General features: G+C 26.0%; 1 protein-coding gene across 1 annotated transcript in view; it reads left to right on the top strand.

Moving 5' to 3' along the window:
* The window catches only part of LOC100164456 (prolactin-releasing peptide receptor), a 184,074-nt gene extending 171,383 nt beyond the window's left edge, over positions 1 to 12,691 (top strand). The window contains exon 7 of the mRNA XM_029489088.1: positions 11,926 to 12,691. The gene's annotated coding sequence lies outside the window, so the exon portion shown is untranslated. The remainder of the gene's footprint in view (positions 1 to 11,925) is intronic.
* The last annotated feature ends 5,440 nt before the right edge of the window (positions 12,692 to 18,131 follow it).

The following is an 18,131-nucleotide window of genomic DNA, read 5'->3' as shown; positions in this document are numbered from 1 at the left end:
AATAAAATTAACAAGCTATTTGTAAATATTGTTCAATGTTCAGAGTAATTTCTTCTCACATCCATTATTGTTCTTGGTCCGTTAACCTCAAAACCTCGACATATCTAGACATCTGATTAAAAGTTTCTGTCGTGGTTTTAAATAGGCATTAACGATTATCCTTCTTATGCACAAAATTCTAACTTTCAACAGTGATTTTTTCAAAAATGTATTTAATTTTTGTCCCAACTTTTCATACTAAAAAAATAATTTTAAGGTATACAGTTATTATCTTTACTTTCTTAAATATATTTATTTATTTTTAATTTTGATTTTAATAATATTTCTCAGTAAGAGTTAATTTAAATATAAATGTCCCTACCTAATCATTAAGTTAATTCTAGAGATGTATTATATAATAAAAACCAAAATTTTGATAAAAATAAACTAAAAAAAAAACGTAAAATTAAATTATTTCAACCGAAATAGCCAGCAATTCATAATCGTATTAGGTTTTTGTCAGATTTCAATAAAGTGCACACAATTTTATGATGCATATTTTATACTTATTTAATAATGTATGAATTATACCAAAATAAAATGTTTACTGATTTACATTTTTTAAAAGAGAAATGAATAAAAAATATTATTTTTAAAATTTGTTATATTTTGGTGGAATATTACAGTATTACGTTAATCTATATTCTATATTATGAATAACTAATAACTTCAATGAACAAATTAATATTGTCTAGTTGAAAAGTTTGATTATCAATTCCATAGTATACTATACAATATAATATATGATGACACCGAACGTTTTTAATTACTAATTGATTCTAATTTTAATTTTATCTCTTATACTAATTTGATGAATAAGCATAAAAAAGCTTTTTCCCGTATCATTGATTTATAAGCCACAAGGGACAAAACTTAGCATAATAATATAATAATATATATTTTTTAAATTTAATAACAAAGTCAACTTTAATATCGTACATTGAATATCAACTTCAAGTAAACTTAATAGAATTATAAAATTTTATTTTGATATACAATTTATGTCAAGTTTTTTGAAGGATTTATATGTATTTTCACAAATTTTAATATGTTTGTACCTAAGAATATAAATAATTTTTAAAGGTAATCGCCACAAACTTAAGAATATTAATAACTAAATATAATGTTTATTCAGATTAAATATTTACTATAATTTCCTTTGAAAATTGCAAGTTGCTCCTCGATACATCGACTGCAATGCGTCAAAAACAAATATAATTTAATAGTTATATATTATAAATGTCGTGGTACAAGTGCAATATTCAAGGCGTAGTAATATTACTCAAAATGAAATAATAGTTGTATGATTTAAATACATTCTCAATTGTATTCAAGAATTGTTTATTAAAAACTTAATACCAATTGATGATTAAAAACAAATAAAATAAAATAAAGGCAACGCTTGATGCTTATTATAGTTGATTATAAGTGAACCTCAACATTTATTTTATCACTGTAATAGATTTGTTGAATATGAATTAGTAATTTTTCGTTAAAATAATATCCAATTTCCTCAAATTTAGACCCTCAAGTGACAACAAAAATTAAGTAACATTTAAATTATTTTTGATGTTTTTAGAATACTATTGATACAATTAATACAATATTTATGAATAACATATTTTAAATTGTCAAGCATCTTACCGTAATAATTGAAGAAAAACAAATTAAGTCTAAAATATTCCTGGCACAATATACGAAAAATCATATCTTTTCTAAAAAATCTAATGTAAATATTTTATTAACATTTTTGGCATTTACTTTTATTTGTTTTAGAATCAAGACAAAAAATAAAACAACAAGAAAATAAATATTTTCAAAAGAAAAGATAATTATAATGAATAAATTTAAAATAATATAGCTAGTAGATACAATAATAATAATCATAACGATATTATTATTAATAACTTGAATAAGAGATTTAAAATGATAATAAGATAGCTGGTACATTTTAAAGGAAAAAACATGATTAAATAATTGCAAATAAAGTAAGAGAGAAAAACTACAATTAAAATTCAGAAGTAGCGTCCTTGTTTGCTAAACGCATAAGGCAGGATAAAGGAGCATTGAATAAATAGTAAGAGGGAGAAAATGGAACAAAAAATGAAAAAGATCTTATACAACGTGAAGGGACTAAGGCAATTAATTTCAGATACCAAAAAATTATGCTCTTACATCGTTGGGCTCCACTCAGTATAATAGTTCTTGATAATAAAAATAAATAAATATTATGAGGATAAGATAATCTTCTGTCAGTCCAAAAGAATTAAATTTGACTACATAATATCAACGCTCTGATTAATGACCTTCATAATAACATTTTTTACTACATATTAACTAACGTTAAAAATTTAATTAGAAATGTTCAGAGTTTTATACACTTCAACTCGTTACGTTTTATGCTTGTGCTCCAACTATAATACATTTTTTTTTTATAAAATTGCTTTAAGTTAAAACTATTACAGTTCAACAATTAAGATAGTTTAAGTGACTAATAAATTATTTCATCGTTTATACTAGGTATTTATGGGAAGGTGAATTTATTTATTATCAAATTATTCAAAATCGTGTAATTTTTTAAACACTATAAATGTACAATTTTAATTTTAATTACTTTAAAGTATAAATATAGTACTTATAAGATTTATAAAAGAGTTTTAATGACTACAAATTTAATCTAATAAAAATAAGAACAAGTTTAAAAAAAAATTTAATATTTTTAAATAAAAAAAAGTTGTTAAAGACAATATTTAAATAAAAACAAGACATCAAATGAGACAAAGCAAAAATCTCAAAAAGGATTATTTACAAAGTGGTAGGTATTCATTTTTCTCTTTTTTAAAATAATTAATTTGAACAAAGGCGATCTTTTAGCAAAAAAAAAACAAAACCTTAATAATGGTAAATAAATATTTATACTAGAAATGTACTAAACATTATTTAACTTAATTAACTGGTGAATTTAATTGTGAGCTACTAAGTAATAAGTATGTTAATATGAATAATAATATAACCGTATAATTATAACCGTATGGTTTTTAAGTTTTTAGTTTTTTTTTTAGTTATTACATTATAACTGTTTACACATAGAAATAATAATAAAAAACTTTTCTTCACAGAATATTTATAGTTAAGGACAACAGCAAAAAAATATATTATGATCTCAACATCGCTATATAAATACTTGGATAAAATGAACAGCTTCAAAATACATAATTACATTTTTGAAATAAAGAAACATAAAAAGAGTATATTATAAAATATAACAAAAGAAAACAAATTCATAATTTTTATAATATTTAATTACGTGTTTAGTCGTGTTACCTACCTGTTGTGCTATTCACGGTCATTGGTGGGGTTATTTATCGATATCTCTGCACCATATTTATGGTTTCTGGTTCAGTGAACTATAATATTATATACTACTATACTAGGGATTGGTTTGGTAAGCCAACTGTAAAACAAATTTATAATGTTTCAATATTTTCGTGGTCACGTTGATGACCCCTGAAATATCCCACAAATAAGTTAAGGCAAAAAAAACTAACACACACACACACAATACGTCCATTATAATATGATGAGTTATGAGACTTTATTATAATGTATAGGTTTAAAATGTTAAACGAAATGTATTTAGCAAATTGTATTTATTTGCAAAAAAACGTATTCGACTCTATTGGTTGAATGTATTTTTTTCATCAGATTAGTGATTATATTTACTTATAAATAAAATACTAAAATATTTATACAATATATAATAGTTAATATGTATAGGACATAATAATTATAGGTATTAAAAAGGAAATTGAAAAAAATATTAACAACAATAATAACAATGATACACAGTTGTAATAACTAAATAAAAAAAAAGGGTATAGGTAGTTCAATCAGTTTCTTAAATCTAAAATCAGGAATATTACTGAGATGAAAATCATAGTTAGGTATACTCTCTACCTATTTTTTATAGATCTAAAGAAATTTTGATTTTGATAATGGTTTTTTTAAAAAAAAAGTATCCCCGTTTCTAGTATTGAGGTATTAAATTCTAAAGTTTTTTAAATTAAATAAAAATAAATAATTGTACTTTAGTCGATTATCTAAAGGAATTACAATTAAATAATTCCGTCGCACAATGAATTAAAAAAGATGAACTAAAAGGTTAACAAAAGGATAAACTACTTATAAACTCATAAAGTAAATTAGAATCCTTTCCAAATTATTGACTTGTCCAAACTGCGAATAGTTCCATTAAATAGGGCAAAATGTCCAAACTCAACTTATCAATATACAAAAAGTGTTATTTAATCATTGCGGGTATACTAGACAAATGTGAACAATTTTATTGCATAATAATAATAATCGGATTTAATTATATTTATATTTTGTATAAGTATACACTCCAGTACTATATCTATTATACAAAAATATTATTGTTTAAAAATCACCGTCAATTTAACTGAATTCAAAATATATAATTAATTTGCTGCAGATGTAGAGAGGGTATTTCACGACTTATGTGATATGTTCTTATATAATAATATATTATAATATATAAGATGTATGCATAAAATTGTATTTAATTATAATATATGATCACACCCATGCATGACAGTTATTCATATAAACAAAATCTCTTGGGCGGATTAATTATTAATCATTGTTTATTTTATTTATATTTTGTCATTTCACAGCATTTAACATGTCTTGTTTTCAAATCCAATTACTTTGAATTATCTATTTTCATCAGTTACAGAAAAAAACATAAAATATGTTCGTAACATTCTGTGAACAAAATGTGGCTGTTTGAAATTTCAAAAACATAAGTATGCAATAAAATCATACTACAACATTACCTAAACGGACGTCCGATACGAATTGATATTCAATCCAATGACAATAATGACTTTCCATAACTACTAAATATAATACATAATTTATTCAGAAATAAGTACTGATACTATATACACTTGTGGTTTGTTTCGAACTGTATTCAAAATGTTTTTAAAAAACTATTATTTTTTTTTTCACAAAAACATTTTACCAGTTTAGCAACTGGTATATAGCAACCAGTTTAGCTAGTTATTATATTAGGATGTGTACCTACATAATATCGATTAAATAAATAATACAAACAACTAAATATTATATATACCATTAAATATTCCATCATGGATGTGGCCATTTTTCATTCCACGAGTCCCATGGCGTGATTTATAAATCAAAAAGTTCTATGAAAAATAAATACTTTCCCTCCACTTTCCGGAAAACCTATTACTTTAGAAAAGTTCATCATTTTTTTTTTGTAATATTTATCATGATATACTTTTAAACTAAAACGACAATATACATTTAAATTGTTTGAGATTTGCCAATAAATAAAACTGACTCGTGAAATCTCATTTTTTTTTTTTTTTTAATAAATCTATATGATTAATGTTTTAAGTGAACACTGCGAGAGACTGCTGACTACTATATTTTATTGACGCGTGTATACAGTATCCAATATATCAGATATAATATACAATTCAATATTATATAGGTTACTAAATAAAATACATAAATGATTGTATTTACTAGTTTAACAAAATATTATACTAACAGAGGTGTTGGTTCAAAAACCTAAAATTGAATAATTTTTGTATGAAGATAAATTGGGTATTTTCTTTTAATACGAACATTTCCGAATCAAAATCCCTATTGAATTAATACAAAAATGTGCAATGTAAAAGGACATTTTCAGTAGCTTCCATACCTCAATAAATATATTATATCTGATTAAACTATTTCAATGGGTAACTATAATTTTATACAATAAAAATATATGACTATGCAGTACAAATACTTTGATTTCAGTATATTAAATGAAAGAATATATTGTAATTGAGTAACGAAAAACGCATAAGAAATAAATGTTTTACATTGACTTTTAATAATATTAAAATAGATAAAAACCGAAAAATAATAATCGCATAAGTTCCGAATTTCCAATACGACGCCATATTATTTTTTTTCCTTAAAAAGGTATACACTATTATACTATTCTGAGAATTGGAATAAGTATTTCCGATTGTATGCATATTCTTTTATATTTGAGAAACTTCTTGACCAAAGTTTAGTGTTATTGTTATTATTATATGATTCAAATTCGACGTATATACATTATAGCCATTTTTAAAATGTCACTTGACAGAAAACAATATTTTACTATATTGCCATAAATAGCCAATATATACCATGCGTTATATTATATGTGGCCTGGATAAATTTGAACGTGTCGTTCGAAGTTGAATCGGTAAAGGTTTTTCAATAATTTAAACACAAGTCACGATTGAACTAAAACTGTTTGAACAACTCATGCATACTCACACGATCGCACGTACGCTTTCACTCGAAAATACATACGTCAGACATTGTTTTATGGTCAAGACACTCCGGCCTCTGTTTTTATTTGAAACAAACTACAGGTTATTGAATATCCTGTATAGGTACTAGGATTCACACACAAGGCGCACTTGAAAACTTATTAATTAATTTTAGGTTGAAGGCCGTGTTTATTTTGACAGTTACCGTAGAGGATCTAGAGAGGATGGAAGTTAACCTTGTTTGATGCCCCATGCTCTTCGGGGAGAAATAAAATATTGGAGAAACACGGAAAAGCTCACTCTCCACGGGAATTTAATGCATGTATACTTATATCGATTTTTCGACCCGACACGCAAACCTTCCGAAACACAATTTCCCCCATTAACAACGGCTACGCAATATATATGTTTACTTTAAAGCACATCTAAAACATGAAAGACACATTTGTTTGAAAAAGGAAAAAGACAGTTCTGCTATGGTAAACAATGGTGGGTGTTAATAAAAATTCTTAAAAATTCTGTTGTCTGCTTTTACCAGGCTAAAACATTTCAAAGACAGCCTGACCAACTATTATAATACATTGTAAATTACATATCAAACAACTCCTATACTTTGTTTCATTACCTAAAGAATTCGACTATTCTTTAAAGAAAAACTGATTATATTAAGAAAAAAAATATTAATAAAAACCACAACCGTTTTGGTTATTATCTAAGACGGCGTCTTGCGTAGGCAATTTAATAGCATTTTTGATTCGTGTTGTTTAATATTGTCATTGCATCTATCATAGTATTATGCATGCCAACTACCGAACTACTACGTTAACACAACAAACAATAACATTTTTAAAAAAAAATTGTTGTATGGGAATTGTTATTAATTGCAATCATTTGTCCCAGACACCTCAGTATATTTTAAACACAAAATGAATTAATTATAGGTATTGTAAAATAACAAAAAAATAAAATATACAGGTCTAAATTTAAAATAATTTTAGCAAAACGTGTGTGCACTTAAAAATATATATAAAATATGTACATACATAATATAAAAAATATTCGTTATATTGAGTGATATTATTTAGAACAAATGCGTCCCTACCTTTAATTATTTAATTACAAATACTAACTGTAATTATTAACACTTTACTGTAATTTAAAATGCAATATCACAAAATGATTTAATTATAGTCATGGTAGTTTTAGGTAATAATAAATATCACTCAATAAATAAAGAATTTCTTATATTCTACTACTCGTAATTTTTAAGACTTATAGTATAAATAAAATAAAATTGACCTACTGTATAATTGTTTTGAAATAACAAAAGAATATTAATTTTACCTACAATAATTATTAAATTATCTGGCCATGAAAATAAATGATAAATGATGCTAATAAGTAATAATAAATGTAGTTTAAATGTAAATTTTTTCTTCACTTTCACATAATACTGTGCAAAGTTATAATGAATTAAAATTTCTACATCTAAGAAAGTAGACGAAATATATTTTATATATTTTTTACGTTTCTAGAAAACTATTTCTATCACAATAAGTTAAAATTATTAAAACAACACGAAAATTCGATAACTGCTAGTGTGATCACAATGAACTTTAAATTTCTATTTAACTCTAAAATTATACTGACACATCGTGTAAGAGGTTATTATTTTATTCCTGTAATAATTCTCAAGTTTAATGTTGAAGTATAATATTAAGTATTTTAATTTTGTCGAAGCAATAAACTTCACATTACGAAAACGACACAGCTGTACATGGAAGTTCACTATAGGACAAGGACATAAAAAATCCAAATATTACTGTTAATATGCTACAAAAGTGAATTTATGACTGAGAAATGAATTAATTTACAGAACATTTTCATATTTTTAAATGTATTAATTAATCTTCAAATCGTAATATTTAAATAAAATATACCTGTTCGGTGGGTAAAATATGTTTTTGAAATATTATAAATAATCACCTATTTAATTATTTAGAATATTAAATTCCTTACCAATTACCATACATTTTTTTTATTTTACTAATATTGTGTACTTAATAATATAGTACATTTGTACTTAATTTTTACAATAATAATTGTAATTAAATACAAATTATTATCAGATACCTAAAACTATATATTATATATTAAAATATTATGTATGGATTACTATAATTCTAATTTTGATATTTTTTTTTTTTTAATTATGCTATTCCTCATTTTACTACATTTGTGTTACATTTTTAAAACACGAGTATTTACTTTAGATATGACTCATTTACCTTTATTGAATTAGTTATTTATTAGATGATGATTATTTTTATAAATCTATTACTCTCATAAAAAATATTTTTCTCGTAGATTAAGCTATTGCATATAGTATGTTGTTTATTGTTTATAATGCAATAACGAATCCATCAGTTGAATTTGAAACATAATAAGAACTAAAAGTAGGTACAAAATAAAATAGCGTCATTAGTGTTTATGAACATTTTTATATAAATGTTTATAATACTGACTAAATATTTTAATAATTATTATGTGTTTGGTTTTGGTATAGATTATAGATATATTATTTAGTAAAATTAGTTATACGTATAATATATTGTATTAATTTATAGGAAAATATAACTTTGATAAATATTTTTATAATATTTAATTTCCAATGTTTTTTTTTACAACTAACAAACTAGCAATAATAATATCTTGGATACATGTTCTAATATTTAAATTCATATTCGCAATATACGTTGGTACTTAATACACCTAAATGGTTTTTACTATATTTTAATAACTACTGAATTTCCCGTATATTATAATAGAAAAACAAAAGAAACAAAAATCGTATTTGACGAACAAACGAGGAACGCGACCTCCGCATTACAAAATAACATGTGAAAACACAGACAGCAGCAGTACAAGAAACTCTGAGGGAGTGTTGGCGACGGCGACGGCGTCACTCCAATAGATAATATACATGTGTATTTTTTTTTTTTTTTTGGCAATAAAACGCGAATCTTCAATTGCACACGTCTTAATATATAATCATCTACATTCCACGCTTATATGGCACCGCACGGGTCGATAATTGATATATTTTGTTTATCGTCAGTACACATTGTCATGTAATATATTATAATATAAAATATAAGATGTATAATAATTGTAGGTAGGTAGTGTGATTTGACATATTATAAAACAAGTCTTCCACTGTCCCTCTCACCTTATTAGCGTTTCCGCGAACGAAAAGAATTATTATTATAATCTATACAGCGCCCGTGTGCTAAGCGTGTATATAATAGGTAATATACAGAAATATAATATTATGTATTGCAGTGAGTTGAAATCGATTTAACCGAAAAACCCGGCGGGGAAGCAAACTTTGCGATTGTCGTCGTCGTCGTTGTAGTGTGTCGTGGTGTCGTCGCCTGTACGACCCGCGGTTATAACGAACAAAGCCCAGGGGTCCAAAAGTGACCGATATCGTTCAGTTATGGCACAAAATCTACAGGATTACAGTAATCCGTATACTTTATAATGTATACGTATTATATATATTATATTGTTGTGTTCCGTGCAGCCGCGTATTTTGCATAATATCGATTGTCGCGAAATCTGAGTAGTTATATTATTTGTGCAACTCCGAGACGACTACGCTGGCCGAGCACGGTGCATAGTAATTTATATATATATATATATATTATACCACTTTGTACCAATCGGACGATCGGTTTGTTATAAAGAAACGCAAGTCCCGTGTTCATTGTACGCAATTTTTCTGTACCCGGTAAATTCTTTTAATATCCTTTTTATTTATTTCTAAAAGTCATAGTTGCCTTGGCAACCGCGCTGCCAAACAATAACAAAGATAATCGAGGTATTCAGGTACATCATTTAAACGTTATTAGGTTTTATCGATCTATCGTTATTCTATATTGTATCGATTATTTTTTCAACAATTTCACTTAGCTGGCAACAACACCAACCATCAAAAACATATATTATTATATGATTCAATGTTTTTCTACGCAATTTCAACATAATATGCGTGGTTGAATCTAAAAGTCACAAGGTTTAGTTTATTTATATATTGTTATTGATAGTACATTTTTAATAAACGAATATTCAGAAATTTGTTTAACGATACATCATTGATAAAATAAATAATTATAAGATACAAACATAGCATCTGATAACACGTACTATCTATGTATAGTATTGTATAACAACAATTTTTAGTTTGTAGTAAAATAATAAACTACTAGTATGTTTACGCACAATAATTCATCTAATTAAAAATGAAGGTGAAATTCGTATACTTATAATAATATAATATGTATTTAAATTATAATTAGTTGTAAATACATATTTTATTGACATCTGAAAGATGTTTATTGTAATTTTATAGTATCCCTACCGGCGGTTCATTTTATATACGCATTATGTTACAATATCGTAACGAGAAAGACGATTGAAATTATCAAAGTCCAATATTGTGATTTTAATAATATTATAGTATAGCGTATACAATGTATACTATAGATGATATTTTATTTCAAATAGTTATTGTTCACGCGTGAAAACGTACATTCAGATCATCGGCTTGTGTTGGGCAAAAATATTATTCGGTGTATACTATTCACGTGTACTTAGGCTCACAATCCAAACAAAAGGACCGTACCACAATGATAATAAAATATAAATACAAATGTTGTAACAAATTACGTTCTCGTTGCTGTTAGCAGTTAGCAAAGGGACCAAACACGCTTGCTTCACACTCCTCCTCACCCCCTCCTCAACATTAAGAACACTCAAGAACAGTGTTACTATTATTCAAAGAAAATCCATTTCAGGCCAACCCTATAAAAAAAAAAATACGAAGATTCCCGAACAAACAACGGAATCGCATTAAGACAAATTAATAAATAATGTCAAATGATACTTGTCCGAGCGTCGAATTGAGTATATTTTTCCAAAGGATTATCCGGTCTTTGTTGCAGCAAAGAGTTGATAAATTATTGGTTTAAAATAATTTCCCTAATTTATAGCACATAATTTGAACATTTCTAACATTAGTTTAGTAGAACCAATCCAAAGAAAAATAGCAAAATAGATAATGAAGTTTACATAAAGTTTAATTAACCCTTACGTACTAAGTAATCAATCTATTGATTTATTGACTTACTAATAAAATACCTACTCTGATACGATTACTATAACGATTGCGCCGTACCTTTAAGCCACAAGTAAAATATATAAAGGCTATTATGAAACCCATGCAATTTAGAGTTTATACTTCAATTGATGAGATAAAATTTATAGAAAACCTATTCAAATATTATTTTATAAAAGTATTTTATAATAAAGTTCAGACTATTTCATTGTCTCAATCAATATTTATTTTATACGAGAACGTGGAACTTTTAAAGTATAAAATATGTAGTATAAGATTATGAAAAAGTTTTCGTTCGTTCTACGGTTATTTTAAAAATGATTGTGTTTTTTTTTTTTACAGAACATTTATCAAGACACTAATGATGGTTCAATACGATTACAATTTCCGCCACAAACTACTTTACGCCTAGCCCAAAAATATAAGACTAATAGTTGCCTAAGAAACATTATATAGATGTAATTAATGTTAATACTAAATTTATTATTCATAATTCTTATTCAATATTATACTTAAGTGTAATATGTATAGCGTTTTGATTAATTAACTGTGCGTGTGATGTGTATAAATGAAAGTATATTTATTACCACTTTCTACCAATATTATATAATGCTGTTGTGTATACATATATATATATATATATTACTATTATTCTTCATACTTAATAATGTGTTTAGTAAATTAAAATGTTAATAATTTTACTATAGTTATGTGCTTTTAAAATATTCATAGTTGTAGTGTTAAGATTTAATATTGTTCAAACGTATTTATATGAATATAATATAATATTATAATACACCTAGCGTAAATAAGATAAAAAAAATGATAAACTAAACTGTAAGTTGTAACTATGTGTTTAAAATAATTTTAAGCAAAACAATAATTGTTCTAGTGTATAATGTGATTCGACTTTTGTTTTATATTTCTTAATTTTTGTTACCTAATATGTTTGTGCCACGCAATTCATGTAATGAGCCCACATGTTTTGTGTCGTACAAACTATTGTTGATTAATTTAATTTATCCTCCGCCTTTTTTTTTTTCAAGCACGGCAATGTAACCATGTTTTTTATATATACAAAATAAAATGTTGTTTTTAATTCACCAAATTATGTGTACTCTTCATTGTCAAGAATTGCATAATTACTACAACGAGAATACTTCTTACAACAACGAAATACGCAAAATACAACAGTGGTATTTCTAAGATATTCTTAGAAAAGATACAGTCTCGAGACAGCTTTGATTTATAGAAAGCTCTTTTTTAGTTTAATTTATATCAACATTTTTTTTTTCTCAACGAAATTAACGATAAAAAACATTAACTATTTTATGACAGGTACATTCCTGTTATCGTTGACTATATATATTTTTTTCAAATCCATGACCATGCAGTCTTTACTACCACTTCATTAGCATATTCAATATGCGTATTCTTGGTTGCCTATTTATTTATATTTAAAAACGGGACGAGCTTTATTACCATGATACTTAAAACGGTTAAATACATTACATATCGTTGTCATTAATAAGTTATAATAAACTTTAAAATTTTTATTAAAATCTGTTAATATAATTATACTTTTCGTAAGCAAAATGTATACAACAACATCCAAAAAAAAATATAAATAGTTTTAAGGTACGTCATAATCTATCATTTTTAATATAGAAATGTCTGTATTAAAAGTATATAGGTATAATATTATATTAATAATTTTGAGTTTGGTATTTAAAATAAAACCATCCATTTATTCCTCATCCGCAAGAATCAGTGTTATCATAATTTTGTTTGTATTACTAAAACAAAACAAGTGTCGTGTACCTAAAATCTTCCAAAAAGAACTATAAAATGTAGTTTGAAAAGAATATGTAAGACGATTGCAGAGTTTGGTATGAAGAAATGAAAAAACGAGTAAAAAGTAAATTAAATTGATTCGTAAACTCGTAACTGATTAATTATCACTAATAAGTAATAACTAATACTTATGAATTGAATAATGAAAAGATAAAATTAGATGCATGACCAACACTAACCTATCATCTCAACGGTGTATGTAGGTATACAACATACCATATACGTGCATTACATAATATCCATCGAATAGTCGTCTAAAAAAGAAATGATTAAAATACAATTTCAGCGAAGAAAATGTTTATTTTTATGATTAAATAAAAACCCGCAGCAGCCTTTGATATTTGCTGCACACAATTTTTCTAAATTCTAATATTTATATATTAAATTATTATTATTATTATAGTTAACAATAAGTTGTATCACTGTTGTCTATTATATTATATTACGATTGTTTTCAAGATTCGCTTGTTTGGTGAAATACTGAAATCGATAGTATAGCTGCAAATCTGCAATTCTTAAATCTGCATAATATGTGGGTACGGCATTATGTCATTATATGCAATATGTTTGATCGTAGGGATGGTATCACATGCCGAGCATATTATTGAAAGATCATTTTTATACATTAGGTGGGTATGAGAAATTTGCTCGTGCAAAATACGGAGTCGGGTTAGCTTAACTTCGAATTTTCTCGGTAAGTTTGTGGCAAATGACCATATATGGATAATGGATATATATAGATACATCGTGTTAAATTTCATTTATTTTCGTACATTTTGTACATCTCCACCTTAAAGAAAATAAACTCTAAAGTGTATAGTAAAAACAAATGCTGAATATAAATTTTAAAAATATGATGTAAAAAAAAAAATAATTGTTGACGCATTATAAAATAAAAATGAACCGATTAAGTTTACGTGCAACACCATTATCCTGGAAGAGAATTAAAAAAGATTAATTTTTGAGTGCGACGAAAGTTCTTTTATTTTTCACATTTGGTACCCTTATAACCGTCGGGATTTTAATGGTCACGAGTGGCGAAATGTTGTCAAAACTTTCTTCGCGTTCTTCTGCAGTTTATTTTTTCATTGTAAAAACCTATGGACAAACTTTTACACCAATAGCCTACCTAAAACCAAAACTGCAAAAAAGCGGATTTTTCGGTCGTTACACATTTGGTATTTAAAATTTTAGATTAAGACAGCCGCATGTCGTGAGCAGCCAGCCGGAATACTTGTTTCGACAAAGATGTGGATTATTGTGATAGGTGCATTTATATATATAGGTAAGGTAACTCACTCGAGCAACTTTAACTGTGGTAATGTATTACATTTTATATCATTAAGGTTTTTGGATGGTTTTTGCGCTTATAACGAACACATTTAGTTTATTACTGACTACTGCCCGATAAATTGTCACGGTTGACGTTTTTGTTATTATTGTTGTTCATAATAATAATATGTTTATCATGCTATTATGTACAACACTCGTTTGTCTGCTGCAAAATTTGCGACTATTCATCGCTTTTATTCAGGCAGCTGTTGTTCTGGTAGGGTTCATTTTCAAAGGAATCTCCCTTTATTATGCACTTGACCTCTTTTGCAGGTCGTCAAAAGGACGTGCACCCGGTTTAGGCCCCAAGAATCTTGGCGTTGAGTTCCATTCTTACATCTTATCTACTTTAAACTTTTTAAGTAGAATATTTGGTTATGCGCCATTTACTTTGTACTTTCAAGCATTGCTCATTTTCCCATTTTCTCATTATATATATTTATGATTATCGTAGCGTTCTGCACATTATAGATACTATTATTACTTTTGTAACATATTATTATTATCTTCATTATTAATTTCCACGAATGAATATTGTGGTAAGTAGAATATGATGGTTATGCGTTATTTACTTAATACTCTATAGTATTGCTCATTTTCTCATTATCCTTCTTTATGTTTTTTGTAGCATTTACATATTATTATCATCGTCATTAATTTATATTATAATCATTCTACAAAATTTGAAATGTACTCAATTAAAATAAACACATATTATTATGCAGTGGCGTACATTCAAATTTGCTCTGGGGGGGTTCAAAAAAAATAACCAACACTAAAACCTTATCTTTAAAACTACCCATTTTCCTAACAATTACAGGTTACAAGGGGGTCATTGTATAATGGGTTGTATTAGACTTGAATTCAATGATAAAAAATCATTGTATAAGAAAAACGATTCTGAGCGAGAACGGTTTGTCACTCTGGATATTTTATATTGTTATTAATTATTTTATCATGTAAGTTGAATTAATATTATAATATTATAATTTTTTATTCGTTTCTATGGTGATAAATAAAGCGTTAGAAATTAAAATCCCATTTTTAGCGTCTTTTCGTAATTTTTTGGTGGTTTTTCCCGTGGCATTAAATAACTATTGAGAAAATCAGAAAATAACCTCTCTAAAGTACCATCTTGATCCAATTTGCTAAAAGATAAGGTACTATAGTACTATTTTTTTAATAAATCTTTAATAATCAGAAATCAAAATTAACCGAAAATAACCGAAATTAACCAGTATTTTTCAAAACCGGTATTAACCGGTTCTAGAACCCTTATATTTTTTTAGAAAACCGAAACAAAATCGGAACCCTTAAACAAATTATTAATTTAATAACCAGAACCGGAACCGAAACACCCAACAGGTTCCAGTCCTTTATGTTGAAAAAAAATTATTTTTGTTAGTTATTTTTAAATATAGTAGTAGGTTACAAATAAATAATGATAATAATTACATATAAGTCTTTATGTTATACTTATAAAGAAATAATTAAAAATATATAAGTTGTATAAAATACTAAAATGTATAAATGAATACGTAATATTTATAAAAATAATTTTTGTTGTCAATAAAATATAGAAAACTATGATAATAATTACAATACCTTTCATAATTCATTTTTTTTTTACTCACTTTTGTTAGCACTGTTTAGGTTAGGTTGCTGGTTCACTACTTTTTAAAGTAGTTATTTGAAACGAACTTAACAAAATCATTGTGTATTATATTAAACTTTTTTTTGGTCAAAAAGTGAATCGGCCGAAAAGGAAAGGGTACGTTTTTGGTCGTATTAAGATGTATTAATGTCCGCACGCAACTAACTGACTGTGTACGATCAAATGTCTATTTTGATTGATATACGGGACCCACAATTTTGTTATGAAATCTTTTTTCATTGTTGGTAAAGTATAGTGTTATACTCAATAGTCAAATTATTATTATAACGTATGTTTGTATATACACGGATGATTAATAATAAGAAATTCATCAATAATATCACAATTTTTTTTTTGGTCCTGGTGGGGGGGATTGATCCCTCCCCGTATGTACGCCACTGTTATTATGTAATTTTCTAATAATATTTGACAGTGTTTACAGTTGTATTTTATTATTTAAGATTTTACTACTAAAATGTATTCATAATAAAAAAAATATGTGATGAATAACTCATATTATAATATGATATAATATTATATATTCATACTACGTTAATATCAATTTTAACTGATGTGTATACATACGTACTTATGATTTTACTCATTAATTATGTTTTGTATCTAATTTATATTATAGCAATAGAACCATATTCGCAAGCTGTTAAATATTGATTAACTAATTTCATGCTTAGCAGAGTGAAAAATAAAATGTATTTCGAATACAAAATACCAGCTTATTAACGACCATAAATAAATAATTTTTAAAACAATCAATTCACTATTTCCATAGTTATAAATATAGTCTTAGTATACCTAATATCGTAAAATTAAGTTTGAAATAATAGCTTTAAAAAAAGGGTAGGTATAATAAAATCTTAAGAATTCATATAAGTTTGAAGTTATTAAATCAAGTCTAACCTTAATTCGTCTTAATCTCTTCATGTTCGTGCCTACAATATAAATGCAGCGCATACAGTATATCGTATATGCCATTATAAATTAATAAAATACAGGACATCACAGAAATAACTGAACAGTGTAAATATATCACGATGTAAAAGTTTGTATTCATATTAACATGTATTTTTTTAAAATTTAAATTTATAGCTAACAATAAGCATAGGTAATCATAAAAAGTATTTTTTTAATTGATAATAAAAATTATTAAATAGTTTGTTAATTACCAAATGGAAAATGTATCAGATATTCTTACTACACTCTGTATATGATACATACTTTTATTAACATGGTTACGTAGTGAATTATATGATTTTCAAATCATCCAAAAATCTAAACTAAAATATATACCAAGATTCAGTGACGTCGAAGTCCATGGTGACGTCGGGCCGTGGCCCTACCTCTTTTTTAAAAAAATGTGGCCGGCCAGCCATATTTTATTTACTTCATAACTTTAATATGATCATGAGTATATTTAAATCATGATTATGAATAAATGTATAGTAGCTAGGGTACCTCTATATTAAATAATTAAGATATTGAGGCCGGGAAGTTTTAAAATTGCCCGGCCACATTTTAAAAACTTCGGAACCACTGAGTACATGGAAATCATCTTTTACCTGCTACAGTATACGATATATTTACAACACATCAATTTGGGTTTGAGGAAAGAAATATGCAAATGAATATAAATCCTGACACTACCTATGATAATTTAGTACATTGTACGTGTGAAGTCAGCATTACAATG

This window comes from Acyrthosiphon pisum, chromosome A2, assembly GCF_005508785.2.
Source record: "Acyrthosiphon pisum isolate AL4f chromosome A2, pea_aphid_22Mar2018_4r6ur, whole genome shotgun sequence".
Taxonomy (NCBI): Eukaryota; Metazoa; Arthropoda; class Insecta; order Hemiptera; family Aphididae; genus Acyrthosiphon; species Acyrthosiphon pisum.
Note: the sequence above shows the minus strand (reverse complement) of the source record. Positions and strands in the feature narration are given on the sequence as shown.